This window comes from Paroedura picta, chromosome 2, assembly GCF_049243985.1.
Source record: "Paroedura picta isolate Pp20150507F chromosome 2, Ppicta_v3.0, whole genome shotgun sequence".
NCBI lineage: Eukaryota > Metazoa > Chordata > Lepidosauria > Squamata > Gekkonidae > Paroedura > Paroedura picta.
In genome coordinates, this window is record NC_135370.1 from 110,638,912 (window position 1) to 110,659,350 (window position 20,439).

Here is a 20,439-nt window from a genome sequence, read left to right on the forward strand (position 1 = left end):
CTCTATGATTCTATGATAAACATGCTATCATTTTTCAGTGTATCATGAACATGCGTATTATATCATTATCAATCTTATGAAGTAGCTGACAAGGTAAGACAAAAGCTAAAATTTGAATACCAGTGCCAAATTTGAATACCAATGTCACTTCATTCTGACAGTGGTCAAGATTCTTCCCTTGCCCCTTTAGACATAGCAATGCTAAAAGATAATGCATTCTCATTTTTAGTTTCACAATGAAAAGCATTTTTACTTGAAACAACATGGTGATCTATTTTCAGAACAAACGGCCCTTGAAAAAGTGCCAGACTATTATCTATTATACCTTGTATCTTGAGCATAGTATGCTATCTCCACCACCCCCTGTCATTTTAATGGACAACTCTCTATTGTAGCTAAACAAATGTCAGTCCCTTTAGGGGAAACTGTAGCAATCTTTTCAAAATGCTGCACAGCTGACTGACAGGCCAAGGTTGGGGGAAAAGATGTAAATTCATTTTTGAAAGCTAGGTATAATCATATTCTTCAGAAGATGTAAATTTACTCTAGAGCAAGATTTTTTTTAAAGGGAAAATAGGATTTTTAATGGTACTGAAATATTCTATATGTATAGAATATTTGTCTCCCCCTTTCATTGTATTTTGACCTGACAACAACCTTAAGAAAACTATTGTTCTTAAGTAAAATTACTGTAGTTTCTAAATAGACAGCAATTCATCCTGATGGGCTAATGTGTAATCATTGTAAGACGCAGCATCATTATTCTCTTTCAGCACATAAAGATGAATGCAAGCTTCCTGTGAAACACAGAGTAGATTGCAGAACAGTCTCCTTCTGTAGGAACTGTGCCTTTAAACATTCCATAGGAACATTATCCTTAAATAGCCCATTAGCACAATACGAGAGGTTGTTTCCTCAGGTGACAAATTTGTCAAAAGGTAGACTTTCAATAAACTGGATACGTGCAGTGCTGGGGGTTCCGGGAATTAGGGAAGTAAGGCACATTCCCAATTTAGTCCTGAGGGGGAAAAAGTCTTCACTGCAAGCTTCATTGTGCAGCCAAAGATGTATGCTAGGTTACATGTATAGCACAGAAATTAGTGTATGCTATGGTGCTAGAGTAATTTACCAAAGAATGAAAACAGACTTTGTAATAATTGACATTGGACTGTGCTGAAATAAATGGAAACATTTCCAGGCAAGGATCCCAGTGCCTCAATGGAAAAAGCTGTTGTTACCAAGCTTGTTTTGTAGACCCAATCTGTTGGCCAAACTGAAGTTTCTAACTCAGCTTGATAACACTTTCATGTCCCCAATGGACACATTTTACCATGTGCACATGTACTAAGGAACCATGGCTGACCAGAATTCCATTTATCACACAGGATAGCTTTGGAAGGAGTATGCACTACCTGACCATTCCATTTCAGCCGCTAGTCACCTTCCTAACTCCTCCTGCTATGATGTGGGTAGAACCAACAGGGAAACCATAGCTAGTTTATCCACTCAAGAATGAACTGTGATTTACTCTGGGCATATATGTATTAAGCACAGCTATGGTCTGTGCACTGTATGTAGTAGGCTGTTTAATTCTTTCTTACTTTAGCAAGAAGTACATTTCCTCCGATCTTCTCAGGTTTGTTGGATAGCACAGTGGTAAGCCACTTTGGATCCCTGTTGTGGAGAAAAATAAGTATAAATAAACTTATACACAGGATATCTGCCCCATCTTTGATGCCATTGGGAAGTAGTTCCCCTCCCCCCGCTTCCCTCACAGCATTATGTATCAGTGCAACTTCCAAGTTTTCCTGGTTTTCCTGCTATTTTTCCCATACTTATTTTACTGCAATGTTTTAGGAAAGATCTCTGGTAACCTGGAATCGTAGCTATGTAGACTGGAAAATGCAAGTCTTCTCAGTCCCACCTACATTGGCATGATTTTCTCTGTGCCTGTCCACTGTGGTTGCCATTCCTCCCCATCGGGAGTGGGGGGGGGGGGCTTCTTTGTTTTCTAAATCAGCAATTGACCTGTGATCATATCATCACAACATGGGAGGGCAGTATATAACTTAAATAATCACTAAATTCATTCAAGCAGGCATAAAATCAACTCAAAACATAAATAAGGGAGGGCTCTGTATAAGAAAGCATAGTGAAATAATTTCTAAAGGAAAAATATCAAGTAATTTACTCTTATTTTTAAAAATGCAATTGTTAAAGCAAAGATTTCATTTTCTGCTATGATACCTTGATTTTGCCTGTGAACTGTTTTTATTGTCCTTCTCTTGAACTGGGCCACAAATAAGAATCTGTTATTGAGGATTTTGTCCTACCTGGATACTTTTAGAAGAAAGCATTCACAAGCTTTAAAGAATTTGTGTGAAACAAACAGATTGTCAGACAAGAGAAAAAGAACCAGGAAGAAAAGTAACAGAGCAGATTTAAAAGATGAAAGGACAATTGAAGATAAAAAGGAAATCTCACCAAAATGTATAAAGCATAAGATTCTTAGAACATAACAGAAGAGATTGGTTTCAGAACTAAGGAATGACATGGAATAATGAGACCAGAAGAAAAAAATGATGGAATATTTTATAACTATTGCAGTTGCATGCTAAAATGCTTTCTAGAAGTATAGTCTGAAGTGACAAAAACCCCGGGCTACACATTGCTGGGATGCAATTCCTAAACAAATTAAAAATAAAAAGATGAATTATACTAAGGATGACATTGACATTTGCATGGAAACAAGTGACATTTTTTACTCTGGGAGAGATTAATCCAACCTGGAAATCAGCCATTACTATTGTTAATACATTTATTGTAAGGAAAATGATAATAGTTCCTTGTTCTTGTTCACTTCAGGCACTTGTTTTGCTAACCCTGTTATAAGAATGGAGGCATTGTAATCATCCTTTTAATGCCAATAGTGAGTGTCTCTGAATTATTATATGGTTGTTAGCGTTAGAAGTGGTTATTAAAAATAAATGGGTATGTTACTGCATCATATTAGTTGCTCTAGGCCTGTATTATATCTCCAAATGTATGGGGCCGTTCTATAAGCTACCCATAAAGTTCCATATTAGATTTCATTACAAATCACAGTAATAACAAAGTGCAAATGACCTTTATTTGTATTTATTTGGGGTATATCCACACAGCAATTGAAAATGACAATTGTGAAAATCCATTTCCAATGCTAAATGCATTAATACCAATTGTATGAGTTCCCCACCTGTCCCTACACATACATCCACAACATAAAATGTGGCAAGTGCTGGCCCAGCCAGTCCGCAAAATGTAGTAGCCGCACAGTGGCATTAATAATTTTTAAAGAGTTAAGTTGCTTCTTATAATTCCACTATAACACAGAAGTGCCAGCCAAGAGCATCTTTTTGATATAAAGATTCCTCACAATTTACAACTGTGCCATGAAAGGACAGCCAGTCAAAACATATATGACTTACTGTTTGTAGATAAATAAATTGTATGTTAATGGCAGTCATCCCCTGTAACTGGAAATCACTGGTCTTAATAGTCAGCTAGAGTTTACCAATCCTGTCCATCTCCCAAGAAGGTAAAGTGAGATCCAGTGTCAGGCATCAATCTGAGTTCTGCAGGCATTCTGCAAAACCCATGGCCCTCCCTCAGAAGGAAAAGCCCCTTACTGTCTTCCTCATCTCCAAGATGGAGAAAGGGGTAAGAATTTGAATCTAACAGAGCATTTCTGAGGTCAGGAAGATTTCTATCAATGGAGTGCTATTTCCATGCCTATCATCTCACTGCAGCCAACAATGCTCTTTGAAACCAAGGGTTATTGGGGGCTGCAGGTGGAAGGACAAGGTGAGAAAGCTCACAATGACATTAGAGACAAAACCCTGCACCCCTCTCCGAGGGACGTCCTATTACGCTTTATCTTCACCGACTGGTGGGGCCTGGAGCAAAGAGATGCTAGCTATAAAAACTGGCATGCAAATTGATGCTGCTGTCCACCAATAAGCTGCCTACCTCTATGTTTGTAGTATGTTTCTATAAAGGCAGTTACTCCAAATTTCACATGTTTATGTTGTTTCACACTAGTATAATATACAATGGACATACATTCAGTTCTTCACAGTCTATACTTTATCTTTCAGGGTTGACTTCAGGAATGTTGGCTAGCACCCATGAAAATGACTCAGGAATCATCAAAGCCAGGCCACCTGCCTAAGAAGGTGAGGTCTCTATATTTCCAGGGAATTTATTGGTATGGGGAAAAATAGGGCCTTATAAAGAAAAAGGGAGAAAAAAATAACCTGAGGAGTAAAAACTTTACAGGGATGTCACTGAGTGTCTGTTAAAGAAAAAGGGAACATAGAAACCCCATGGGCAAGCCCCTGAAAACTCAGAAGATACTTCAGCAAGACATTCTGTAGGGATGACATTGAACTTTCAGATTGTGTGTATGTGCCCGATTATTTTCTAATAGTCTGGTCTTCAAGACATTTGCGATCGGGGGATGGGAGCTTTCCTGTGTTTTGAACACAAAAGATTTAATGTAACTCTAGTTATACTTGTTTGATTCCATGTCAGAACAACTATGCCATTTTAATTCCTGTGTCTGCCCAAATTCCATATACATTCACCAGCATGGTAGTGCTTGGCAAGACACATTTCTCGCTTTTGTTTGTGTTCCCTCCTTAGCATTCTCTCAGCGTCTTTCCAGCTGTATGCATTAACTTTTAATTAGCATCTCCTCAAACAAAGCAATAACCCTATTATTAATCACTGGAGGTGTTAATTTGTTTAGAAATCTGGATTGCCAGGATCCATCTCTCTCCTCTCTTCCCCTATTCTTGTATAAGCAAGCTTTAAGACAAATTAATTTGGATATTCCCCCTCCAAAGGATCATGTAACAATTAAAGGCAAATAAATGAAATTAAAATAAAATTTAAATCCACCATTTCAACAATTGGACTTCTGATTTAATTTTTATCCATGCTAATGAATAAACATGAGATTCCTCACCAACCCTTGTAAATGAGAGGTTGTGAATCAAACAGCACCACCTACTGGCCACTAATCTATGCCACACGTACTTGTATTATTTTCTGTTTTCTATTTTTAAGATTGCCACTAGCACCATTAATTATTTACTTACTGTTAACTGAAGTATTTTGAAGCATGTTAAAATTAGTTTTCTCAGCACAAAGCGATAAAATACAGTACGAAGTTTACAATCTCTAAATGAAATCAAATGAAAGGCAATACCAAGTACAGGAAAAGAGCATAAAAATGAGAGGTTATAGACACAAAACCAATAGCTAAAGAAGTCAACCCTATTCAGTTTACTTTATTTTATTCATTCTGGTTTTATTTAAGTGGCAAGTGTTTGAATAAGGAGAGTCGGTGTATTACATAAATGTCATATGTCATTCTGCAAAACTGCTCACAGATAGCTCTGCAACAGTGACAGAGTATTACAGAGGTCATCTGCCAATTGTGTTCAATAAAGGTTAAAATAATGGGTATGGTTAGAGAGCACCTGATGCAACAGCTTTGCTGAAGCCAACCAAAATGGGTAGAAGTGCTTGCTCAGCAGACTTCCTAGGAGCCCCCATGAGTTACAGAGAAAAAAAAGTGGGATAAATATGTGATCACTTGTCATTCACCTTGGCCACTTTCTTCTACAGAGAAGAAGAGTTTCCTAGCATGAACAGCATGTACTTGTCAGACACAGGTATAGAGCTCCTTAGCTCACATTATTTATTTAGCTCCTTTTAAATCAAAGCAAATGCATCAGCCTATGACATCAAAGTGATGACTGTGAAGAAAAAGTCTTCTCTACCACCACTGTTTCTGCTGAATCTCATCCAGAGCTCTGTAAGGTGGTCCAAAGTGTTGCTTTTAGTCCTAGCACTGATCGTTTGGAAGAGAAAAGTACAGTTGCCCACTTTGACAGAACTGCTATGGTTTTGCTGATAAAAGACACTCTCAAATGGTCTGTAATATTTCTGGAGTCACAGATAAAGAATGAAGAATGACTTGAAACAATTTTAATATGAATGGAAATGAAGTTATTGTACAGCAGTTGCTCTAGAATCAAGCTCATCTGTTATTAGAACAAATTATCACACTATCGTTTCCCTAACTATAAGGGTATATAACAGTGTTGCACTTACCTGTAACTATAGTTTGTTGAGTTGTCCTCTGTGCAGGCACACATTGGGGTTTGTGCATGCCTGCTGACTGAGAAAACTTTCTAGCTTTTTAGGAATAGAGAAGGCATCCTTCTCCTTGGTCCATGCCCAGAGCATTCCTGCCAAAACTACACAGGACAAGGGGCACGATTTTCCCTCAGTCCTTCCACACCACCAAGCCCTCCTGTAGTACAAAGCACAACCACAGAAAATGGTAGTGAAGCCGGAGAGAGGGAATGTGTGCCTGCACAGAAGACGATGAGACAAACAGCAGTTACAGGTAAGTGCAATCCTGTTTTTATCTTCAAGGTAGTCCCACATTAGGGAAAGTAATAAGTCACTGGTGCTCGGTATGGAGCCGTAGTCAAACAGCGGGTGCAGGACGACCCTGCCCACTGCCCCATCCCTCCACGCACCTGCACCAATGGTAAAGTGCCAGATGAAGGTGTTCTCTGACACCCAGGTAGCTGCTCTACAGACGTCTTGCAACAGGATACAACTCCTAGTGGAGTGACAGCCAAATGACAAAGCACAAACAACTCCAGCATGTTCGCAGCATCACCTTATAGTCCAAAGTATCCATTTGGACATCGTCTGTGCCCAGATCCCCAAAAGACAGACAAATAAAGAATGACACTTCTGAACCAGCTTTATTAGTATTATTATATTACCCACCGCTATCAGCAATACTGTCTTTCAGACAGTTACAATTAATAAAGCCTCACATAAAATACATATTACTACTACTACTACTACTACTACTACTACTACTACTACTACTACTAGCTCCCCATTAAAAAATATATCCCGACAGCAGAAAACCTATCCTTGCACCACCAGATCAACTAACTCCCTCTCTGTGCAGCCTGGGGGTAAATCATGGGTGCCGGTGGTCCAATACCAGGTGATGGTCTAGTCTGGCGATGATTTACCCTGGAGGGGCCCATCTGTTCTCACATGCTCTGGCCTCAACCAAAGACCTGGTGGAAGAGCTTCGTCTTGCAGGCCCTGTGAAACAGAAGAGTTCCTGCAGTTCAGTGAAGATAGTCGCTGCTGTGATTGACAGAATCGGGTTTTGGGTACGCAAACCCACCCACCATCTACTCAGGAATTCCTTGTGAATCTCTGGGGCCTCTCTGTTCCGCAGGGAAATTAATATTCCCTGGAACGCAAGCTCAGTGTGCACAGGGTCCAGTAAGTGCCGTTCGCCATTTTAAAACTTTCATCTTTCCTTACAACTCTGCAATCTACACAGCTCTTACTTTAATCTTCAAAGCTAATTGGATTCCTCCTTGCAAGACTTTTGACTCATCACAACTCCGGAGTGAAAACAACTGGCAGACATTAGATCGAGCCTACAAACAGTGAGTGGGGTTTTCCCCCGGCACCTTCTCCCCTGGAACAAACTCTCGGCATGGAAAGCTGCTTTCTTTAACTTAAGCAAGCTAGAGTGACAGGAAGATAAGTGAGAGAAAGTAAAGAAAGGAGTTAAGGTAGCCAGAACATCCCCTCGCCACTGTTTATAAATCGGAGATTGAAAAATAGATACAAGAATCTCACGAGAGTTGCTTGCCAGAACGAGAACTGGCTTGGAAAAGCTTCAACAGGTCATTAAAGCGACGGACGACAGCTGGTGAGACATTACTCTAATATCAAAACAGACTGTTGCTCTTCGTTAGGACTCCGTAGGACCTCTACTGGTTATATGCAAAATTGCCTACAACATGTCCATGCTAAAGAGATTTGCTTATTTACTGGAGATACAGACGCAAGATTTGAAAGCATATACAGATGGCTTGCTTAAAGATATGCTCAAGGAGTTCAAGGGCGGCAAGGAAGAAGTCTCTAACAGGAATGATGAATCAATAACAGTGGCTGATGATAGCTCTAAACAAGGTGGAAAATTCAAGATTCACCGATGTATACTCCGAGGGAAAGACTACAACTGCACTCTCTAAGCCAAAGGGCAATTGGACAGAACATGGGTCAGCGGGAACAACAAGATGCGGCAGGCCTCGATATGAGACCCCCTTAAGCCTCCTTAGGAAATATATATATTTCCTTTTCCGTATAACTAAGTAGGCTTTTATTCTTTCGTTTTCTTTTCCCTAGTGGAAATGAGGATGGCTCTAAGACCACGTTAAGTATAAATTGTTTATGATTGTTAAAACTATGCAAACAAATGTTGAAACTTCTCTTTTTAAATGTGGTGGAAAGGTGAAAAAGTTTATAAGCTTTGGGTAAAAGTCTATAATATTGTAGCCATGTGGAGTCTTATAATTTAAATGAAGAGAAGAGGCTTTTCAAGAACAATGGGGCCCTTATCTGATCTACCTAAGAAAATAAGTTAAAAGGGGATTGAAACGGGGTATCAAGTGTATCAAATGAAGAGCATAATCTTTTTCTTTCTGTATTAATAATGTAAATTATTAGCATTGTATTATCTTTAAATATTACAAAAGGGGATTGAAACGGGGGACTAAATGTATCAAATGAAGAGCATAGCCTTTCTTTTTCTGTATTAACAATGTAGATTGCCTGTATTTTATTATCTTTAATCTTGGAAAACAAAATAAAAATCTTATTAAAAAAAAAGAATTCCAGACTAGGGTGAAGAACCACGTTATTAGGGGGAAACTGAACAAATGGGGGATCCTCCCTGCAGGCAACAAGCTCTCTCACCCTCCTAGCAGAGGTGAGGGCAACTAATAAACACACCTTAAGGGAAAGCAGCATGCTGGGGGGTAAACGGTAATGACTGGGGAAGGCACTGGCAAACCACCCCGTATTGAGTCTGCCATGAAAACGCTAGAGGGCGTCACCCCAAGGGTCAGACATGACTCGGTGCTTGCACAGGGGATACCTTTACCTTTACCTTTACGGGAAAGCAAGGACAGAGAACAGTTGTGAAGGGGTTCAAAGAAACCCAGCATCAAACAAGAGAGGAATTGTGTGTGTGTAGATATCTTAAGTATGTCCTCTGCATTAGTTTCCTGGCCTCAACCAAAAGCCTGGTGGAACAGCCCTGTCTTACGTGCCCTCCAGAATTGCTGGAGGTCCCAGATCTCATTCAAGAGACATTTTTGTACCTGGGTTTCTACCTCCTTCTTTTAAAAAGAGCAGCAGGGCAACTCCCCAAAATCCAGGTCATAGCCCAGGCATCTTCCCTTCCCCCTCTCTGCCAAGGCTCATCGAGGATTGTCTAGACAGGAGGAAAGTGTACAAAAGTATCATGGGTTTTGACTGCTGGGGTGGACATCAACACACACATACGAGGAGAAATTAAGGAAGGGAGCAGGGAGATGAAAGAGGAAAGTTTACAAAGGGGGGGGATGGATGACGAGGAGGAAGGGAAAATAAACTTTTCTCTTTCCCAGACTTTGAAATCCAGTTTGAGTTTGTTAATTCAATTTAAATAATCTCTAGAGTACAAAATCATTGACTGATTTGTCTTGATTCTAATCCATTTCTCCTCCTCCTCCTTCTCCCAGCTTTTAGGCAACTGCACCATTAGCTACTATGGCACAGGTTGGGCTCTGTCTGGAGGGGAAAGGATGTGCAGCTAGTGATGGAGGCACGTCAATCCCTCCTTTCACCTAAACTCAACTTCATATGAAAGCATATGCATAGTTTGTACAGCTCCATAGGCTCACAGAATGTCCAATGTCTCAGGCATTTTGATTTCTCCTACCCCCCAAATAGCCAATGATGGGCCTGGAGAGGTTGGAAAGGGGAGAGGACTCATGTGGATATATGCATAGTTATGCTTCCCAACCATAGTTAAGTTTACCATCTGCAAGCAACCTGATTCTTTGTATCCTGGCCAGTTTGGTGTAGTGGTTAGGAGTGCGGACTTCTAATCTGGCATGCTGGGTTCAATTCTGAACTCCCTCACATGCAGCCAGCTGGGTGACCTTGGGCTTGCCACAGCGCTGATAAAACTGTTCTGACCGGGAAGTGATATCAGGGCTCTTTCAGCCTCACTCACCTCACAGGGTGTCTGTTGTGGGGAGAGGAAAGGAAAGGCGACTGTAAGCTGCTTTGAGCCTCCTTCGGGTAGAGAAAAGCGGCATATAAGAACCAACTCTTCTTCTTCATATTGTGCATTATCGTGCCACCTCTGGGGTTTCTTGAAACCTGAAGAATGTAAAAAAGTTAAGAAAGGCTGGTCTAAAACAATAAAACAAAATTTGAGTCTAGTGAAGTGTGCATGCACAAAAAAACATACACCCTAAATTAAACATTTGTCTTCAGTGTCCCACCATGGTGTTACTGCAATGCCTTGTATGCCTGTATCAATTAATTATGCAACTACAAGTAACTTAACGGGTTCCTTATACCTTCTTTGTTATAGTATACCATAAGACTGCATTTATGGCAAACATCCAAAGTTAAAATGTGCATGAACTGGGATTTATTCCAGGCTTGGCTGTATGATTCATTACTTACAGTGTAGTTGGCATTTATTGGTATCTGGATTCCTTCATCTTGCTCTAGCCACCAGCAATCTGGGCTCATGCACATTTTCACTTAACTATAGTTAAGTTTACCATCTGCAAGCAACCTGATTCTTTGTATCCTGGCCTAACAGGCTATTAGATTGGGCAGCTGATTAAATGTCATCCCACCCCAAATTGTCCCTTGGTTTTGGTGGGGACCTAAAGGCTTTTTAATATTGCTATAGTGCCTCTTGTGGCGCAGGGTGGTAAGGCAGCAGAAATGCTGTCTGTAGCTGTCTGCCCAAGAGGCTGGGAGTTCAATCCCAGCAGCCGGCTCAAGGTTGACTCAGCCTTCCATCCTTCCGAGGTTGGTAAAATGAGTACCCAGCTTGCTGGGGGATAAAATAGTAATGACTAGGGAAGGCACTGGCAAACCATCCCGTATTGAGTCTGCCATGAAAATGCTAGAGGGCGTCTTGTAGAGGATCTGCCATGTGTAACACAACTAATAAAAACCTAAAACCCTAAAATAATGTAGTTCATGGCATAAAATATTATATTTTTATAGTAAACTGTTAAACAAATTAAGTGTATAGTATTTCTGCAGTTTGTTTGCCAGAGCTGTGGAAAGTAACTAACCCTAAAACATGAACTATTTTCCTATTTTTTTGCTAGTTACATTACCGCAGGCTAACCTTTCTCACAGGGCTGCTTGTAAGGAGGAGGACTATCACATATACTATCCTGAGCCCCTGGAGGTACTGAAAGTTGAATAAAGACAATATATTCAACATCCTCATGCAAGACAATCCTTACAGTACAAAAATTATCTGCTAAGTAAACAACTGTCTCTTCTCAATAAAACCACCTAATGAGTAAAATATTTAAAGTGTTCCACTGCATAAAAAAGGAAAATAATCATCTCACCAATGTCTACCTTAATAGCCAGTTCAGCAAATTCAAGTCAAACAGGTTTTCTTAGGTACAATTTCCCATAACTTTTTGCCAGTGGGTAACTACAACTAGCAAACATGTTTTGGGTGGTGTTTGTGCAAATATTTTAACATAGCTCTACCTATACAAGTGTCTTCAGATTTGTAGCAATAGAAACAGATCCTATGTTTACTTACTTGGAGGCAAGTTTCATTGAAATAATAAATGTGTTCATAGAATAGTTCTGAACTGTGATCATAGTTAATCTAGTTAATCTGCAATTCTGAAGTTACTTATTTCTGGAAAATTGTTACTTGGATTAGTGGAATTACTTCAGAAACAAATGATCTAAGGACAGCACATATATATTTGCCTTCAGGATCCAGTATAGTATTTACAACTAACTATTTAGACTGCAATTCCAAGCAACTTGGAACTATAGAGTAAACCCCACTGAATCCAGTGGCACATACATCTGAGAAAACAGGTTCAGCGGATGGTTTTACGGCACAGCTGCACCTAAGTCATAGGATGTTAAGATGATGATACTTTTCAAGCAGTTTTCATTCAGTTGATTCATAAAACTTGTTTTTAACCAGGTCTCATTAATTCTTTAAGATTGTGTTGCTAGTTTAGCTGTTTTGCGGGAGGGTGCCAGAAGAACTCATTCAGAGCAGAGCAAAACTGAAGTTCTAGGACCAATAAGCATATTAAAAATGAACAGGCCTGGATGGGATATATCTGTGGTATTTAAGGAACTCAAATGTTATCTTTTAACACTATAATCAATTTGTCAATAAAACTGGCCTCCCTACCAGATGATTGGAAAGTAGCTAGTGTAATACCAATTTTTATTTTAAAAGTCCAAAGGAGATCCAGGAAATTACTGGCCAGGTCATATTATGTATCCCCCATGTTGTATGTAAACCCATGTGGCGGTATAGAAATCAATTAAATAAATACATACATAAAAATTGGATAGAGAGAATAGCTGGACTGTTCTTACAATGGGATACGCATTGGAACAAAAAAATGTCCTAATTTATATACTGATGGATTCTGAACTAGCAATGATTCTGAACCAGCAATTGACCCATGAGGTCCCTTCCAACTCTATTATTCTATGATTAAGAGAAAAACAGGTGTTGGGACTAATGTCAGTAATGCTGAGAACTTTGCAGTGAACATTCAATTTTTAACAGCCACAATTACTTGTGAACTAAGGCTCAGATCTCATCTCATAGCCATCCTGCTTGATCACCACGCCAAATCAGCAGTGCTGCTGCACAGTAGCTCTGGTGATGGAAGTTGTGTTTCATTTCTGTCCATCTTGCAGCTGCTTTTATACTTGCACAATAGCTGAAATCAATCAATAGCTGAAATCAATCTTCCACCCCACAGAGGCAGGGGTAACATACTTAAATGAACCAAAACTCACAACTCCCACGTGGCTGTGTGAAAATACACATGTACAACCAGCTGCAGATTTAGAGATGCAGCCATTAACATGGATCACAAAGTCACAAATGAACACCGAATGGTAAGATCTTTTAAAACTAAATAAACACTATATATGACTGTATATTCATTATTCACTTAAAACTGTAGAAGGAACACACTGAGGCTGCCAAAACTATAGTGCTATAGCTTTAAAAGCAACTTCCAGAGAATCTCTAGAATATAAATGACCCACCAAATAGGTTGCCCAGTCAAACTGGCAACTAGCAGGGGGCAGGGTTGCAAGCTTCCAGTTGGGAAATTAAGGTGTGGACAGGGAGCTCAGTGGGGTATAATGCTATAAAGTTAACCTGAAAGCATCCATGTTCTCCAGGGGAACTGATCTCAGTGGTGTGTAGATGAGCTGTAATTCCAGGAGATCCCCAGATCCTACCTGAAGGCTGGCATCCCAGTTATACAGGATAGCAATTAAAATGCTAATGCTAATGATTATTAGGAAATGAATCCCCTTGCAGAGGAGGTGCAAGGGTCAACAAGGGAAGAGGTCCCAAAACAAACTCTAAGACAAAGGGAAGAGGCCACAGGGACAGAAGGAAATGGAGTTGAGAAGAAAAAAAAAGGAGAGTACTGGTAATTGGAGACTCCCTGCTAAGAGGAATGGATCGCCATGTGGCTGGGCCCGACCCCCTAACCCGAGAGGTGTGTTGCTTGCCAGGGGCGAAAATTAAAGATGTTTCAGAAAGGCTGCCCAAACTCCTCAAATCTACGGATCGCTACCCATTTGTGATGGTCCATGTGGGAACGAATGACATGTCCCTGAATACCATCGCTCCTATTTAAAAAGACTATCAAGATCTGGGGTTGAAGCTCAAGCAAATGGGGGCACAAGTGGTATTCTCTTCAATCTTGCCTGTCAAGGGAAGAGGAATGCATCGGGAGAGGAAGATAATGGAGGTGAATCACTGGCTGCGTAGTTGGTGCCGGCAGGAGAGATTTGGTTTCTGGGACCATGGGATAGGCTTTCTTGAGGAAGGCCTACTAGCACCTGATGGACTGCACTTATCGAAACTGGGGAAGAATGTGTTTGGCAGGAACCTGGGGAGATTCATCAGGAGAGCTTTAAACTAAAGCCACTAGGGGAAGGAGACGATCAACATAGGGACTGTATGGAAGGAAAACGATCGGAGGCAGCCCAACCGGAAAGGCCAGCTCATAGGGAACCAAAAGTAAAAGGATTCAGTTGTCTTTATACTAATGCCCGAAGCATGGGCAATAAAAAGGAAGAGCTGGAACTTCTCATGCTGATGGAAAGGTATGATCTAGTAGGCATCACAGAAACTTGGTGGAATGATTCTCATGACTGGAATGTAATGGTGGATGGATATGAACTGTTCAGAAAAAACAGAATAGATCGAAGAGGTGGAGGAGTGGCACTGTATGTGAGGAAAGGGCTTACCTGTCAGGAAATGCTAGTGAAGGAGAGCATATCTGCAGTGGAAAGCATCTGGGTGAAAATAAGCAAGAGGAAAACAAACAGTGTGGTGGTTGGTGTCTGCTACCGACCGCCTGACCAACGAGAGGATGTGGATGCTGCACTTTGTGAGCAGCTTGAGAAAATATCCAAACGGCAGGACCTTGTCATCATGGGTGACTTCAATTTCCCAGATGTGTGCTGGGAAACTAACTATGCGAAGTGTCCTCAGTCATGCAAGTTTCTGACCTGCCTGGCTGACAATTTCATTTATCAAATGGTAGATGAACCCACAAGAGGTTCAGCCATACTGGACTTAATACTGAACAACAGGCAAGAGTTGGTGGATGAGGTGAAGGAGGTGGGGACCCTAGGGGCAAGTGACCATGTCCTCATAGAATTCCTTTTGAGATGGGGAGCCAAGGGACCTTGTAGCCAGACGCGGATGTTGGATTTTCGTAGGGCAAACTTTAATAAACTCAGAGACATGATGAGTGTCATACCATGGACGACAATGCTGGAAGGGAAGGGAGCATGTGAAGGGTGGGCGCTACTCAAACAAGAGCTATTGCATGCTCAATCAATGACTATTCCAGAAATACGAAAACACTGCAGGAGCTCTAAGAAGCCTATTTGGATGAACAGAGGACTTCAAGAGGAACTAAGAAAGAAAAGGAAAATGTTCAGGAAATGGAAGGAAGGACAGAGCTCTAAAGAAGAGTACCTACAGGTTACTAGGCACTGTAGATCAATCATCAGACAGGCCAAAGCTGAGAGTGAGCTAAGATTGGCCAGGGAAGCCCATTGTAACAAGAAAAGATTTTTCAGTTATGTGAGGAGCAAACGTAAAGTCAAGGAGGCAATAGGCCCACTGTTGGGTGCAGATGGACAAACTCTAACGAAAGATGCAGAGAAAGCAGAAAGGCTTAGTGCCTATTTCACATCAGTTTTTTCCCACAGGTCAAAGTGTTTAGGCACATCTAGAGATGGCTGTAGCCAAAGGATAGTGTCTGGGTGGCAGGTTAACATGGATAGAGAGATTGTCGAGAGGCATTTAGCTGCACTGGATGAGTTCAAATCCCCTGGTCCAGATGAAATGCACCCGAGAGTACTCAAAGAACTTTCCAGAGAACTTGCACAGCCCTTGTCCATCATCTTCGGAACCTCTTTAAGGACTGGAGATGTCCCGGAGGACTGGAAAACAGCAAACGTTATTCCGATCTTCAAAAAAGGGAGGAAGGATGACCCAGGAAACTACAGACCAGTGAGTCTGACCTCTGTTGTGGGGAAGATAATGGAGCAGATATTAAAGGGAGCGATCTGCAAACATCTGGAGGACAATTTGGTGATCCAAGGAAGTCAGCATGGATTTGTCTCCAACAGGTCCTGCCAGACCAACCTAGTTTCTTTTTTTGACCAAGTAACAGGTTTGCTGGATCGGGGAAATTCGGTTGATGTCATTTACTTGGATTTTAGTAAAGCTTTTGACAAGGTTCCCCATGATGTTCTGATGGATAAGTTGAAGGACTGCAATCTGGATTTTCAGATAGTTAGGTGGATAGGGAATTGGTTAGAGAACCGCACTCAAAGAGTTGTTGTCAATGGTGTTTCATCAGACTGGAGAGAGGTGAGTAGCGGGGTACCTCAGGGCTCGGTGCTCGGCCCGGTACTTTTTAACATATTTATTAATGATCTAGATGAGGGGGTGGAGGGACTACTCATCAAGTTTGCAGATGACACCAAATTGGGAGGACTGGCAAATACTCCGGAAGATAGAGACAGAGTTCAACGAGATCTGAACACAATGGAAAAATGGGCAAATGAGAACAAGATGCAATTTAATAAAGATAAGTGTAAAGTTCTGCATCTGGGTCAGAAAAATGAAAAGCATGCCTACTGGATGGGGGATACGCTTCTAGGTAGCACTGTGTGTGAACGAGACCTTGGGGTACTTGTGGATTGTAAACTAAACATGAGCAGGCAGTGTGATGCAGCGGTAAAAAAGGCAAATGCCATTTTGGGCTGTATCAACAGAGGCATCACATCAAAATCACAAGATGTCATAGTCCCATTGTATACGGCACTGGTCAGACCACACCTGGAGTACTGTGTGCAGTTCTGGAGGCCTCACTTCAAGAAGGACATAGATAAAATTGAAAGGGTACAGAGGAGAGCGACGAAGATGATCTGGGGCCAAGGGACCAAGCCCTATGAAGATAGGTTGAGGGACTTGGGAATGTTCAGCCTGGAGAAAAGGAGGTTGAGAGGGGACATGATAGCCCTCTTTAAGTATTTGAAAGGTTGTCACTTGGAGGAGGGCAGGATGCTGTTTCTGTTGGCTGCAGAGGAGAGGACACGCAGTAATGGGTTTAAACTTCAAGTACAACGATATAGGCTAGATATCAGGAAAAAGTTTTTCACAGTCAGAGTAGTTCAGCAGTGGAATAGGCTGCCGAAGGAGGTGGTGAGCTCCCCCTCACTGGAAGTCTTCAAGCAAAGGTTGGATACACACTTTTCTTGGATGCTTTAGGATGCTTAGGGCTAATCCTGCGTTGAGCAGGGGGTTGGACTAGATGGCCTGTATGGCCCCTTCCAACTCTATGATTCTATGATTCTATGATTCTATGAATTAAAAATAAGACAGACAATATTGTAATATTTTATATAGATCTATGATGCAGCCCCTTTTGGAACATTATATACTAGTAATTAAGCCCGCTGCAGCTTAAATACAGCGGGCGCTAGGGTGGCAATGGAGTGTGGGGGGGTGGCAGTGCGGCCTGGAGGCGGGCGGGCGTGGACCGTAGGCCGTGGAGGGGGGGGGAGAGACGGTCCCGCGTCGGCTGGGGGCTCCTGTGGGCGTTTAGGCGGTGTGGGCTGTACCTGCGGCGTCCCAGACAGTGGAGCGTGGTCGTCATCGGCAGATTGGCGAAGGGACAGTGTGCTCGGTGCGGCGTCTGAGGCGTCGTGGCCACGGCCTGTCGCGGTGGCAGTGGCTGGTGGGCGAGGCAGTGGCTGGGCCGTTGGGGTGGCCGGCGCCATTTGGGGCGGGCGCATCGTTGCAGGCGTGGCGGCGGGCGGGAGCACCAGCTGGAGGCTTTGCGGGCTGGCGGCGAGCTGTGAATGGCGGGCAAAGGCGGGCGCGGTGCTGGCGCGGGTGCCGGAGGGGCCAGTGCCACGGGGGAAGGCAGCGCCGGGTCGGGTGCTGTCGCAGCTGTGTCAGGAGGGCAAGCAGTGGCTGCAGGCGGTAGGGAGGTGTGTGGGGCGTTGGGGAGATGGGCCGTTTTGGGGAGGCAGGGGCTCCTGGAGTGCAGGCCGGCAGCAAGGGTCCTTTGCGGGCGGACCGGCAGGCAGAAAATGGCGCCGGTCATTCGGATGCGGGCCAGTTGGGGGGGGGGTTGGGAGGCGCTTTGTGCCTCCCAACTGGTAAGTCCGGCGGCAAGGGACCAACTGCGAGCCACGCTGTGTGTGGCTCACGATTGGTCCCTTGCCGCCGGACTGACAATCGGAGAGGCCAATCGGCAGGCTCTTCGCGCCTGCCAATAGGGCCCTCCGATTGTCAGTAATGAGGAAGGGGCCTATCGGCACCCTTCCTCATCACGGACAGGGCCCTCCTTAGGTGCCCTTACCCGATTATTTAATCCGTTCCACAGGAGCGGTTTAAAGATAGTTTCAGCTGCTATACCTCAAAAAAGTAACTGCAAAGCACAAAAAATGCAGATAAGAGAATGTCTAAGGGGCTGGAGTACCTTTCCTATGAAGAAAGGCTGGAGAGTTTCAGTTCACAAAAAAGATTACTTGCAGAGGCTTATAAATTGTGAATGAGATAGAGAAAGTGGACAGACAGAACTTTCTCTACAATAGTACTATTACTCAGGCAATAGGTAAAAGATTCTAGACAAGAATTGTGCAATTTAACAAATAAATTGTCCATGGATATAGTGTTCACCACTAGCTTAGATGACTTTGAAAGGACATTATTCAAATTTTTGAAGGATAGAACCATCCATAGCTAATAGCCATGCTGACTATTTATTTATTTAACTTATAGTCTGCCTTTCTCACTGAGAATCATGGCTGGATTTAGGGTGTAAATCTATGCAATCAGACACCATAAAACAATCAGTGAGCAAAGCAATAGGACTAAGATTACAGAATTAAAAAACAATGTGAACAAAAAAATGTGTAAGGCAAGGCATACTATAATCAATGAAGTAGAATTACAAAGATAGAAACCAATTCAGCAAAAGTAAGGTAATTCTTATGAGCCTCTTGTGGCGCAGAGTGGTAAGGCAGCCGTCTGAAAGCTTTGCCCATGAGGCTGGGAGTTCAATCCCAGCAGCCGGCTCAAGGTTGACTCAGCCTTCCATCCTTCCGAGGTCGGTAAAATGAGTACCCAGCTTGCTGGGGGGTAAACGGTAATGACTGGGGAAGGCACTGGCAAACCACCCCGTATTGAGTCTGCCATGAAAATGCTAGAGGGTCAGACATGACTCGGTGCTTGCACAGGGGACCTTTACCTTTACCTTTAAGGTAATTCTTATGATAATCATTGCAGTATACAGTAATCCTGTTTCCAATACAAAAATACCCTCTTGAACTGTTCCGTCATGATGATGATGTTAGCTGTTCAGTTGTGTCTGACTCTAGCTGATCCTATGGCTCAGTTGTCTCCACGTATTTCAATATTGCACCGCTTCTTTTGAACACTATAGTTCAAATCCCTTTATATAAATATTCTCCTTAACATTTCCATTTTGCAAATTCTGTGGAACCTTTGGATTATGGCAGTAAAAAGCAACATGTAGTGGAGACCTTGGTCTCTGTGCTTTGTTTATTGACTCTCCGGGGCAACCCTTGGGCCACTATGTGAAGGTAGACTAGAAGGACCACTAGTTTGACTCTGCAGGGCATCTTTTACAATCTTGACCCATGTCCCTATGAAAGGTGAAAGCCTATAGTGAAGAGATTTGGGTCTCTCTACAGCAGTGGTTCTCAACCTGGGGGTTGAATGACCCTTTCACAGGGGTCGTGGCAGGGCGAGCAGCTTGGCTGGAGATAGAGCGTTCGTCTGTCTGGAGCAGCAGAAAAGAGCAAGATCAGCATGGTGTGAAAGAACACTTGCATAGTTTTATGGTTGGGGGTCACCATAACATGAGGAACTGTATTAAAGGGTCACGGCATTAGGAAGGTTGAGAACCACTGCTTTACAGGATATTATCAACTTGTCCCTAAAGTTAGAGATATTTCTGGAGAAGCTGATAAAGGCCATGGTTAGGCCACTGTTGAAAAAACAAGAGCTGCATCCTTCCAATACAGCCAGCTACCGCCCAGTCTCGCATCTAGTGTTTCTGGATACAGTAGTAGAATGGGTGGTCGTAGATCAGCTGCAGGGGTTCTTTGAAGAGACGTCAGCACTTAACCTTTTCCAGTCTAACTTCCAGTCTGGCCAAACGGTCAAGACGTGCAATGCCCACACCAGAGGGTGCTCCAGAGGCCATAGCTGACTCAGGTGCACTGCCCAGGCCAAATACTCCTTGTGCTGCCTGAAGACCCTGCAATCAAGGATTGCATCTAGATGACAAACAGCCTGGTCCCAGCCAGGTTCCTACCCAGTCTCACCTTCCAGCACCCTTGAGACCCAGAGGGAAGGTCCCATGTAATCTGGATGACTCACTACAGCAGCAGTGACGGTGCTAGTGTGCAAGCCTGACACCTGTCAGCTCAGCTCAGCTATCAGCATGCTATCAGCCCTGATGGGGCGCTGCTGAAGCCACCTTCTCGGAAAAAGACTAGGCCCAGCTGCAAGCCCTTGAACTGAAGGCTACTCCACCCAGCCAAGCTGTACTTAAGGAGGGACTTGGGACAAGCCTCTTCATGGGTACAACACATGTGTCCTCTGCTAGTCTGCCAAGACGGCCAATGTTCCAGTTCCCTATGATGAAGCTGTGCTGGTTC

General features: G+C 42.8%; 1 long non-coding RNA gene across 1 annotated transcript in view; it reads right to left on the bottom strand.

The window, feature by feature from the left end:
- LOC143830119 (uncharacterized) overlaps window positions 1–20,439 on the bottom strand; it is an 80,823-nt gene that overhangs the window by 55,165 nt on the left and 5,219 nt on the right. The window contains exon 2 of the long non-coding RNA XR_013228356.1: window positions 1,602–1,674. This is a non-coding gene — a long non-coding RNA (uncharacterized LOC143830119). The remainder of the gene's footprint in view (window positions 1–1,601; window positions 1,675–20,439) is intronic.